Here is a 12,318-nt window from a genome sequence, read left to right as displayed (position 1 = left end):
CTACTTTAGTTTTTCATGCTTTCTTTATATGTATTCTTATTATAGTCTTAAAGACCTGATGGGCGTTTTCCACAAGTCTTTTTGCTCTGAACCTTGATAGCAAAGCATAGAGCAGTGTCTGGCCTCCAATGCTGATAATGCACCTCTGCTCAGCCATGTACGTGTTATTTCATTAGCAGTGGCATAGAGGACCAGCAGTGTCCTACAGTTGATTAGCCTTGTAGCAGATGTGTATCCCAAAGAATAAGTTGATGAAAAAATTTATGGAATTTTAACTTATTTAAAGTTGCTATCCAACTCCAAATTAATTTTGATATTGGATATCATGATGTGCTTGACTTGCATATATTCTCTTCAATTCCATATACATATGATTCTTCTCATTATCTGTACTTACAGATTCAAAGGCAATTAGCCCCGAGATTTCTAGAAATGTAGAAAAAGAGATGTTTGAATTTATATTTCCCATAAAATTACTATTTTCTTTTTCATTTAAGTGGAACTGTAATTTCTCTTGAGGAGCAGAAGAAAAATGTCTGAAACAAAAAATTCCCTCATGGCACTGGAGGCGGCAAAGGACCATGATCAAGAAAAAGAATATTTACTTGTGAGAACGGTGGTTCAGACATTGTCTGAGAACACTGTGTGTGGATTCTAAGGGACATGTGAGCTCAAGAAGAGGTGCAAACTTACATTTAGCCTATATGAAATGTGCCAAGGAATAGGAGTCACCCCACTAAGTAGCAGCCTAAAGAGGGTGGCTCTAACATCCAGCCACTGAGCAGCCATAGGAGACAAGCCAATATCTTGATTTTTTTCCTTTCTGTCAGATTCACACCACTTTGGTGTGAGTCACACCGAATTCACCCTGCTCACCCCAACACCCAAAGCCCAACAGGATTCCACATGGCTCGTCCTGCTTACCAGGCCGGAAAGAAATTCCCACCCTGTGCTAACTTCATAATTGCCTTCAGCTTCATGATAGCAATTAGTTTTCTTTTCCACACCTAGCTCAGCTTCAGACACACCAACTTTTCAGGGAGATAATTAATTTACAGCAATATTACTTAGTTCATCCGGCTGCTTGCTGTGTCTTATTAATGCCTAGGTACTGAAGACTTTTTTCCCTTCATTCTGACAGGAATTCTTGCAGTCTCAATGAGCAATTAGTATAAAAGAGAAGAGCTGTCATGAGGAGATAGAATTAATACCAAAAATATCCAAGCCCAAACCTGTAAATCTTTAATGTCTGCAACTTTACATTTTTTTTAATTCATTAAAAGATACATTATTAACCACGAATTTTCTCCAAAATATGCCAGCTATTAAGTAAGAGCTTTTCCTTAAAGGTTTCACAAGTTAATTTTAATAATTGTCATATAAATTAGAAGTATTATGTCATATTTCAGGAGATCAAAATTTATCCTCTTTCACATACGATGCTTCAAGAGTTGATTTTTCTTTTTTTTTCTCTCTCTCTCTCTCTCTCTTTTTTTTTTTTTTTTTTTTTTTTTTTTTTTTTTTTTTGTAGAACAGCATTTTCATAACAAGGTACCATTTTCCATAGCTTAATTATCACTGGAGTTCCCATTTGGGCTTTCAAAGGAGTGTTGGCAGCATCATTTCATCTTCTTTTTGTTAAAGAACACGTAACACGTAAACGATGCGATACTTTCTGCAGTAGGAAAAATAAATAAGAGTCTTGCATGAAGATATTATGTGTAGCAGAGCCCGAACTGGTATCTCACTAATGTGTATATAACCCACTTTATAGAACCATAGCTTAACCAGGCTAAGGGCTTAATTGTTATCGATTAATTCTTCCCACTGCTCCAATATCAGTCGTTACGGAAATAATCTCCATATCCCTCGTTAAACAGGCTTCAGTTTCCACGGGAATGCATTTTTAAATAAGAAATGCTGTTTGAATATTATTGGTTTTACTGGTTGTTCAGGCACTTGGAGCTGTGGTTGCCCAATCTGTCATAGTTAATCAACTCTCATCTCTTAACACTGGCTGCAGTTATCAATGAGTTGAGGATTAATATTCTGGGCGAAGCAGATGATAAATCATTTGTATATAATTAGTGTACAGCAAGGTTACAGCTGACATGAATTTTTATCTTAATTATGAGAGAAATTTGTTCCATTAATTTAATTTAGTTTGCATGAGTGGCTAGACACCTAACAAAGTTAATCTTACACCTGTCATTACAACATTAAGGAGAGTCTCATTTTCAAGCTGTAGACACAGATACTCTGCGTATAAGGATAATGTTGCTCATTCTGATGAGAAAATAGATGATCGTAGACAGAAGATATAGAGCCTACTCTTTTTAAAGTCTTCCCAAAGGATTTATGTGAGAATATTACAGAGATTCAGATCTTGTTGCCACCGTACTGAGTAGACTAATTTTCCTTCAGTCTTCCTTCTGTACTTCCTTATGAAGGAAGCTCATATTACTTAGAGAGGGAGTTTTTTTGCCTTATTTTTATAAATACATATTTTAATTGCTACAGCTATGTGTGTGTAGTCAGCAGAAGGCATGTGACAATGCCATACCACTTGTATGACATGATATCTGCATTAATGGCGATGGGTGAGGAAATGCACACTGCCTGCACAGCCTTCATATTTATGTGAGAAAGAATTATTCATAACTTCATCTACTACACAAACGGCAATTATGCAGGCATTTCTGAGGTTTCAGCACACTAAGTAAACCAAGTTCTCTGTTAATTATCCAAGCAATTATCAAGTCTGATAAATCATACGTGATTGATAGATAAGGTGGAGCTGTTTGGGTAGCAGGATATGGTGTTCGTTATTTTGCTCATAATTAACCGAGCACCTAAATGAAAGAAGACTATTTGTGGCGTCCTTTATAAAAATGTTTATCTTTATAGATTTGTTGATTATAGTTATTTAACCCTGGTAGGATGACTTCGGAAAAAGAAAAGCCAATACCCGAGTCTTTTTACAGCTAATGAGATGAGACTGAATACAGTGGGGACAGAAATATAACTGAAAATTGCATTCTGCACTCGCTTGAGTCCAAATACATATTTGTAATACAAGCTGGTCTGCTTCACGTCTGCAGCATAAAAATAACCCTCTAACAGAAACACTAATTGAACAGTAACTCAGATTAATGTTTTGTAATATTAGTTCACAATTATTACTCTCAGCTAGGGTCAAGAAGTATATAGTTGGATATTCTCAAAGAAATGACTGATTTAAAAACAAAGAGCTCTAATGGAATTCAATAGTGCTTTTCAGTCATTCCAGTTGGCATCTCTATTACCTGAAATGATTCACAGTCCATTATGGGAGCTTCCATGCTAATAGAATGTCTATCTTCTGTAATACAGACACATCAGGGCACTAACTGAGAATCTGTCACAATGAATTTCATCTAGATTTCACTTCATCTCTTCATGGACTGTAAAATTTGCTCTTGTACAATGCCTAAATTTACTGTGGGTAATTGAGAGAGATCTATAGATGCAGCATGTGGTAAAAAGCGGCTTTCCAGAGATCTATTGTAAATTGTGCAGATTTGGTTCAGCTGGGGAAAAATTATGAAGTGCTGAACTTCAGCCTTTGCTAATTAAATTTTTTTGGGGAGCTCTGGAAATATTTTGAGTGGATCACGGCAAATAGGGCAGTGAAAATAGCACTCTGCTTCCAATGTCTCTCCTGCAGCTGGAAAGGTAATAAAAAGCTTTTGAAATTTAAGAAACCCCAAAAGAGAGGTAGGCAAATGAGTGTAAGTAGGCCCCATTGCTCCTCGTGACAATTATGGATCACACCACGTAGACCTGTGGTATTTTTATCTGCCTCATGTTTACACAGTACAGGGTGGGCTGTTGCCCACTTTATCTTACTTCCTCCAGTCCTGTAGAAAATCCTCCTTAAACAGTGCAGGTAAGTCCATTCTGAGACTATGAATCCTAACTAGATGTTGCTGTTAAGTTCTATGCATGGACTGCTGATAAAAAATTAAAATAACGTTTAACACATGGCTCATTTTTTTTCCCAGCTGAACACCTACTGCTCTGCTCATGAAATAGATATCCTGGGCAGTATCAACCATTTATTTCTTTTTCTTCTCTTTTTCTTTCTTTCTTAAAAATAAAAAATAAAAAAAAAATTACTTGTTCCTATTAAAACCTAAATTAAATTATAGGTGTCCTTACCAATCACAGACTTTAATATTTGTTGGCCAATTTCAATTGTGATATATTCTATAGCTTTTTTCCTAAGCCACAAACTGAATAATAGCATCATGCTCCACTGCAAGTGAAGTGATCTCAGCCTTTACATTAGGAGAAAATCAGAATGGTATGACTGCAGTTCATTACTGAAATAGGTAACTGATGAACTGAAAAGACAAAGGGCATTGTTAAATGAAATGTCATTATTAGAGCTGCTCATGTTTAACAAATGTACTGTAAGTGAATTCAGTGTTTTCTCCAAAGTTCTCTGTAGGAGGTTCACCACTCATATCTTATGTTCTCAACGTGTTCAATGTATTTTTATTTTCCTCATGAAATCAATGATAACTAAAGCCTTAAATAAACACCAGTTAGGCTGTTGCAAGAAAATGTTTCGTCAGCTTTTATCTCCATCAGGGTTTACCTCCAGAGCTATTGCTCACTCCTGATCTCCTGAAGACAAGCCTCTTAAAATGTTTCCAAATGTTTATTATGTTTGAATAAGTGCCTTGTTTACCCTGTAAGAAATTGGAAGGTAAATTCTGAATTTCATGGGGAAAAGATGTAGGCTTTAGGCTCTGGTTCAGCAATCTATGACTATGCAACAAAGCACTTTGGCACGTGTTTAATGTCAGGTCCTGAGGTATCTGTTTTAATATGTTGCTGAATTGGGGCCTTAAAACACAAGCAGTACCTCTGTCCTCATATTTTAAGAGCTGTGTAAAAGTAGTGCTCTGATATTAAATAAAAAACATATAATACTTTCAGCATCTGTAGGAAACTGTTTGCATTGCCCCAGAGGTGATAAAAATAATTTATGGACCTCAGTATTTTTCTCAACAAGGAAATGACATCAGCTTTGGCAATCAGAGCTAGTTAGCAAAGCTTTTCTGCTACACTTATGGATATACTTGAACTGCATATTCTTTGACTTGTATTTTAGATTTATTGGCAGATACATAAGTCACAGTAAATAACTTAAAAAGCAAGTGATGCTCAGCGTATTTTGAGCATAGACTGATTGACAGATGAAGAACACTGCTCCTTCACCCATGATTGAAACCTGTGCCCTTCCTTGTTATAAATATGTCTAGTGGGATGTCATGTGCATTTTTTAAACAAAAATTCTAATATAACTGGAAGATGAAAAGCATATTCAGACTATGATATGTGCAAATGTGAGCTTGAAAAGCAAATATGTAGTTATGTTTCTACAATAAGGGTGATGGAGAACTGAGAGCAACCTGGAAGCCCTCTTTTCTCCAGGCAGTCCCACTCTTCCACTCTTAGGGCTACAGAGTCTGACCCCATGCTGTGTTAATGGCCCAAAAGGAGAGATGAACAAGGCTCCTCTCGTTCTGCTGTCACTGCATTTATGTTTGAGCCAGCACTGTTAGTAGCTGAGTGTTTCAGCCAGGGCTTGCTTATGTCTTGGACAGGTTTTGAAATAGAGATCTGGGCCTTGGTTGCCCTGTGCTCCTCAGTGTAATGATGGGGTGTGATGGAGGGGAGTCATGGTGGGGTCCTCTGGTCTGCACTGAGCAGTGAATGTGAGGGATAGGTGTTGTATGTGATGATGTAAGAAAGCCCAAAGCCTGGAAGCACGATCTTTCCTGATACTGCCACAGATTGAAAGCATTAAGCAAACATCACTACTATTTCTTCATCCTTTTTTCACTTTAGGCAAGGATTTTAAAAGCTGCAATCAAATATCTCCACTGACATCTCCATCGTTTGCCTGCTGAAAATTAGAAAACAAACATCCCCTCCTACCATCCTTGCACCAGCAGGAAGATTAATTTAAAGTGTGAGGCAGAGCTCCAGAAGTTTTTCTCTTCATTATTTTGTTCTCGTGGCTTTAAACCAAGTCATCATTAACCCTTTCACGCAGCTTTTGTGGTGCTGAAAGAAATGGCATCATAAAAGTTTTAAAGCCACCCGTGGTGACATATCCAAATTCTCTCAAATGTAGCACAAAATACTAAACATATAATAATAAAGAATGAAAGTTTACTCACTTGCAACTGAGCTTCATCCTCATCTGTGAAGATACACATAGGTTTTAAATACAGATTTAAGAAAGGAATGGTAGCAGAGCCTCTATGTTCTACTGTTTCTATGACCAAAATCATCACAAACAAATAAACATGACTTGGATTAGATCAGCAACTAATGAATGAGTATTTCTCCCTCAATGTGCCTTAGTCATCCCACGGGTGCTCCATGCTCTGGAAATGAACCTTGCAGGCTGTGAATATGCACTGAGCTCCAGGAATGAGCTGCAGCAGTACCAGCCAGCGGGAAAAACATACGCTGAGATTATTTTGCTTATTTGTTGAACTTCACTGCCATCTGCTGCTGGAAGGGAACTCGGACCTCAGGCTGGGAAAGGTGCATGGGCAGTGTGTCATATCAATTCCAGCTTCGAGGTCTGAAAGTGCTGTAAATGGCAAGAGGAAAATGTTTGCTCACAGGAATGGTGTCCCATGGGACACAACATCAGGGGATATTCTAATAGACCAGAAGATGCTGTATTCCTACCAGTGTTCAAGTGGCCAGTGATTATGAAATCAGAAGCAATCCTGCCCCTGTGCAGGCTCATACTTCACTCAAGGGAGCTTTTTTCCCAGCCATGTCTTGTCACAACTCCAGAGCACCAGCCTAAGGGATGCCATCCTTTGCCTCTTCTTGCACCTTCCTCCCTAGAGAGTAAGCCTTCCTCATGTTCTCTTTCCAGCATTATTGCCCCGTCTTCCCTCCAACAGACCCTGAAAAATCCCATCTCTTCCAACTAGTTTAAAAGAACCTAGAGGAACAGCTTGAAAAGTAACCAGTAATTATAATGTCTCTCATTCAGTGCAATGGAAATACCAGCACTATATTAGGCTGAGATAACCAGATTAGGTGCATCATTGCTCACATCATTCAGTATGTCAGGTAATTTTCTTCCAGTCCTATTATTATTGCCTGATGCTGGCATTTTCATTGTGTTTAACAACCAGAAGTATACCACATCCAGGAGAAGAGAATGAGGAAAGGATAGGGAATGAGGACTGTATATAAAGATATAAAGACTATGTATATAAAGACTATGAATTCAAACAATAGAATTATATTACGAAAAGCATGTTAACAATACAAAATATTTTATCACTGCTGGGTATAGTTAGAGATAAGAGGTCTGTAAAAGAAAATGACTTAATTCTTTGCCTTGATGTAAGACAAAGCAACAGAAGTCTTTACTTTGACCTCAACAGGATTTGGATGAGACTCAGAAATACTGCTATGGAAGCTAAAGAGATTGTTGAAAATTAACCTAAATACTCTGTTTAGATAGTTAATCTGATGGCCTTGAAAATCAAATGATGATATTACATTTACTGCAATTAGTTGTTTTCCTCTGCAGTGTCTGGGGTATGCTCTCACTGAAGCTGTTACTACACCAGTATTAACTCTTTCCCCATGGCAACACCTACTATCTCCTTGCTTCTTTGCTGTTTTTTTTTTTAATTACTAAAAAGCTTGATAATCAATATAGCTGCAGAAAAAGCAAGATGCAGTCTATCTCCCCTTATGCCTTAGCAATAAAATTGCAGTTCAGTCCTGATCTCAGATTATCAGTTGCTATCAAAGCTGTGTTATGAACTACAAGGCATAAAAAAACATAGCTCAATTTTCAGATACCCTACGTGCAGAGTTAGCAGTTAGAAAAATCTTATTTTGCCTTAGAAATTGACTGAATTTGTTGTGGAATTCAGTGGAAAAGCTTCAGAATGGAACACAAGCACACCAGTTCCCAAGTAGAGCAACATGTCTTGAAGCAGTCAGACTTGTATTATCCAGCACTGGGCTCCCTGTTAGTGCCAGAGTGTGTTCTGGTGGATAGACTCATGTCCATGTCTCCCCTGCATAGGCTATGGAGCAAAATACTTATCTTCTAACTCTTAAATGAAAGATAAGTGAAAAACTTCATAAAGAGGTCAGTCTAGAGCTGAATAAGATCAAAGTGTAGAGACTTGTGTTCTTTTCTTTGCCTTTTATTTCTCTGTAACTATTTCTCTAAAAGTGTTTAAAGTAATAGTCCTAACTAACCTTTTCACAACACCTTTCTTCTTTTCTGTAGTTTCTTCTATGTGAGCAGTCAGTTCTTTGCTCAACCATCCAGCATATGTGCAGCAGCCTTTCAGTCTTCCAGAGTCTCTTAAGAACTGGTTCAGCCTTGGAAATTCTGCTTCTGCCACCAAGTCTGTAGCTCATAACTGGCATTCTGACACCACAAGGCACAATAGCCCTGCTTACCATCTGATTTTGGACCCCCTGAATTCACTTCACTGTACTGAAAGCAGACTTTTTTTTCCTCTCTCTTGCAGTTCAGCACTCTGACCCTCGCTAAGAGCAGCTCAACTATTCTGCTTAAGCTGATTGCACCACTTCTCTGTTCCGCAGCACACTGCCTTGCTTCATACACCTGCAGAAATAAAAGCAGGTAAGTCCTGATGTGATGCTCTGATACAGCACATGCAGCTCATTTCAGCTTGCTTTCTGAATCAAAAAATACAGGATATTTTCTGCTATACAAAGAGAGAGTACAGCAAAAGGACTGACTACAAGGCAGACAGCTAGGAAAACATAGATTGACAAAAGAGAAAAGGCATTGTCTGGTATTTTAAAAAATCTTCAGTAGAGAGTTGGAAGAGAGCCTTTCCAGAAGAGATTAGAGAGAGAAGTGGCTTTAAGATCTTGGTGAAAGGTTAATTATTCTCCCTGTGGAATCGTGCCTGAAGTAAATCTGGCAGCTGTACTTCCCAGTGGAAGAATTATTCAGTGCTGCCACTCAGTGCTTCTGCCCCACACCGACCATACAGAGCTTGCTGCTCAGCTTCCCATCAGCAAAAGGAAGTAATTTCTGCTGAATCCATCTACAGCAGTGGATGGGTTTCTACTTTGCAAAAAGCCTGAATAAGAGAAGCAATGCATATCTGCAGCCATAGGTAATACTAGCCAAGTGTGTGGTGCTAAAAGAGTCCCACCAAGTCCTAAGAGCATAGCCAAGAGATAGAAAGCTGGAAGGTGATTATATTCCCTATATAGAGGCAGATCTAGGAGATAAGAGGTAGCTTCACATTTATTTCTCATACTATGCAAAAGTAACACAGACACCAAGTAAGAGAGCAGCAGTAATGGGAAGCAGAGCTTGCTGGAGGCAGCTTTTAATGCTTGCTTTGTGAATGAGCTGTGATTTTAATTGCCATTTGAACCAAACTAGTCTGGACAGCCTCCAACATAGCCCAAGTGTTAGCCTATCTGTAGGAATGTTTTAACTCATTGTAAAAGTCATGGAAGTTACTTAAGCATCATTTTCCAACTGTTTCTAGAAGGAATAAGTCACTGATAAGAGGGCATGATTTGGGGATACACAGTATAATTCCAAACATATTACTTCATGCTTTCCAAACTCACAAGAATATGAACTGCTGGAGACAGCAGAGAAATTGCTAGGAGAATTCTACAACAAAAAGACCTCATTAGCTTTGAACTATACAAAAAAATCCAGCACAGTCGCTGGAGTCAACCAAACTGCTGCTTATGGGTTGACTGATAAGGAAAATGCTAACAATCTTGGAGGTGAATTTTTGTCCTAGGTGGCCCTGCTTAGAGGATGTGAGGCTGTGTAATAAAGTACTGCTAGTTCTCCCTATTTATATTATGGGCCCTTGCAATATTCAGTGTTTGTTTAAAGCCCAGCTCCTGGAATCGAGAGATTAGGTGAAAGTCTCTGTTCTAATTAAGAAACAAACATTTCTTCATTTTACCGCGGGTGGGGAGAAGCACTCCAAGGGCTCAAAAGCCAAAAGCAGACAGCAAAAAAGCTTTGTATTGATATATAATTTAGATATATTAAATCACCTCATTTAAGTCGATTACGTTATTTATGGAGATTGAATTTTTGATGTTCGTTGTCTGGAAACACTGGCAATGCCATATCCAAGAAGTGTCTGATTTGCTTACTAAACATCCCATCTTTAATCAGCAATAGAACAGTTTCAGAGAGATGCAGGCTCAGGTCAGTAGATTTATTTCTGATGAAGATGGTGAGAGAAAAATAGCAGCAGTGTGCTTACCTGTGTGACTGTGACTTAGCAGGAAATGTAGAATACAGAGCAGGCATCCAAGGCCACCAGTAGATGCACAGTATGATGTCCATATCCATGGCATGTAGAAAAGGAAACAACTGTGTGTGGAAAATTTGCAGAGCTGCTGAAGAGGGATCTTCCCTTTCTGGCATGTGATCTTTGGTACAACTGAATCACAGATACTCAATTTTAAAAGAAAGAACCTCCGGTGATGTAGAAACAGTTGCAAGCAATGCAATGTGCATCCACTGTTGCCAGTAGGTGAGATTGTGAGTGGATGCAGACTTGCTTATTGTCTCTGCACAGACAGCTTCAGAAACAGCTGAAATTAATGAATTTTCACTGTTAATGGAACCTTACCAGGTGGGCTTTTAACTGTTGAGCCTTCTGGACTTGGGTCTCTCTTGCTTCCTATTTTTGTATTTTGCCTTCTGAGAAGCCTTAGAACCCTATAAATTGGAAGCTAGGACTTCTAGAGATGTAACTTTTTTCTCCCTCACCCTCTCTGATGGACCTTATTTCTAATTTAGCATAAGTGATTTTTCTTCAATTCATCAACTACTGAAATTAATATTATGTGGACCGTGATTGTGTGATAAGTTAAAAAGTAACTTGGTAATTATATGACCATGAATTTTTCACAGACTATATACATAAGAGGCTTATGTGACAATTAAGAACTTCCATGGTTTCCAAATTCTTGACTTTTATCTAATTTTTGGGAAGGTTCCCTGATCTTTAGGGGTTTTGCATGGCTTTTGAAGTACAAGCAGTAGGTCTGCACAAACCAAAGCTTTGCAAAACTTGTTTTTTGGAGACTAAAATTTTAGAAAGTGCCTAAGTAATTAGCTGACTGTAATTACTAATTACAGTATCAATTTATCAATTTCTATCTGTACTCACATTAATTTCCCTTTGAACTGGAAGGAAATAGATGCAATCACCACTGTGAAAAAGAATCTGTTCAGAAAAAAAAAAGAAATATATTTTATTTGCATATTCAGGTTCAGTTTGTGCTGAAATTGGTTATGATTAACAAATGATAGACAAGGTTATAATCCATTCTTTCCCCCTACTTCTGGATATACAGAAGATTTTTCTTAATAATTTTCTTTTCTTAATAATCGTTTCTGTGGGAAAAGAAAATCTTTGAAAAGACAGTTAAGCCAAGCTCCTTGAACACTGAAAAGAAATATAAAAATACTTAGATCACACATAGAAATCCTTGAAATGTCCAGTGCAATAAAACTTGCATTTCATGGGGCCCATAAAATCTGCTCCAAAGCTGCCTAAAAATGGCTGAGAACAACTCAGAGAATGCTTGATTTAAATTATGAGAACTTTCTGATGATTCAAGGGACAGAAGAGATACAGCCACCATCAGCTCAGATTTTTTTTAAGCACACAAATTCTTGTTTTCCTTATGTCTGATTGAATGACGTATTAAAGCATATTAGAACAGGCTTTCCAAAATACATCCTCTACCCAAACAATACAAATAGCAGAATAGCACTGAGCTGTGGCAAGTGTCACCAGATGGTGCTCTTCCACCAACTGTCAAATGTTTGCCTTATTATAAGCAAGTTTTGACACTTAAAAAGATGTTGTTCTAGCGTTAGTTTGGATTATGTGAGAATCTGCCTAGAAGTAATTTAATGATGGAGGGAGTAGAAAGAAAATAGCAAAGTTTGCTTTCCGTTTAGGGTTAAGTTGCTGACGGACTAAAATTCCTAAGAGGCTCTGTGGGCATCTTCCATTTCAGAGTGCATTCATGTATCAATAAATCAGTTTATGTCTATTCAGGCACTATATAGCTAATAGCTGCGTTCTGAAGCAGCTTATAGATAGTTCAGAACGTCTTAAGGGTGTGTGTAAACCGTTGACAGCTACTAGTGCCATAATGAGGTAATAGTATCAGAAGAAGATTTGTTAATGGTTTTGATCTTTTTTTTTCTTCTTTTTTTTT

At 37.9% G+C, this 12,318-nt stretch overlaps 1 protein-coding gene across 3 annotated transcripts in view; it reads left to right on the top strand.

Annotated features, from left to right (window-relative positions):
* The window catches only part of CCDC93 (coiled-coil domain containing 93), a 66,652-nt gene that overhangs the window by 16,530 nt on the left and 37,804 nt on the right, over positions 1-12,318 (top strand). For all 3 annotated transcript variants that reach the window (XM_048952461.1, XM_048952460.1, XM_048952459.1), the window contains one exon: positions 8,589-8,704. The gene's annotated coding sequence lies outside the window, so the exon portion shown is untranslated. The remainder of the gene's footprint in view (positions 1-8,588; positions 8,705-12,318) is intronic.

The sequence above is a fragment of the Lagopus muta genome, chromosome 8 (assembly GCF_023343835.1).
Source record: "Lagopus muta isolate bLagMut1 chromosome 8, bLagMut1 primary, whole genome shotgun sequence".
Taxonomy (NCBI): domain Eukaryota; kingdom Metazoa; phylum Chordata; class Aves; order Galliformes; family Phasianidae; genus Lagopus; species Lagopus muta.
The sequence above is the reverse complement of the archived record's forward strand: the minus strand, read 5'-3'. Positions and strand labels throughout refer to the sequence as shown.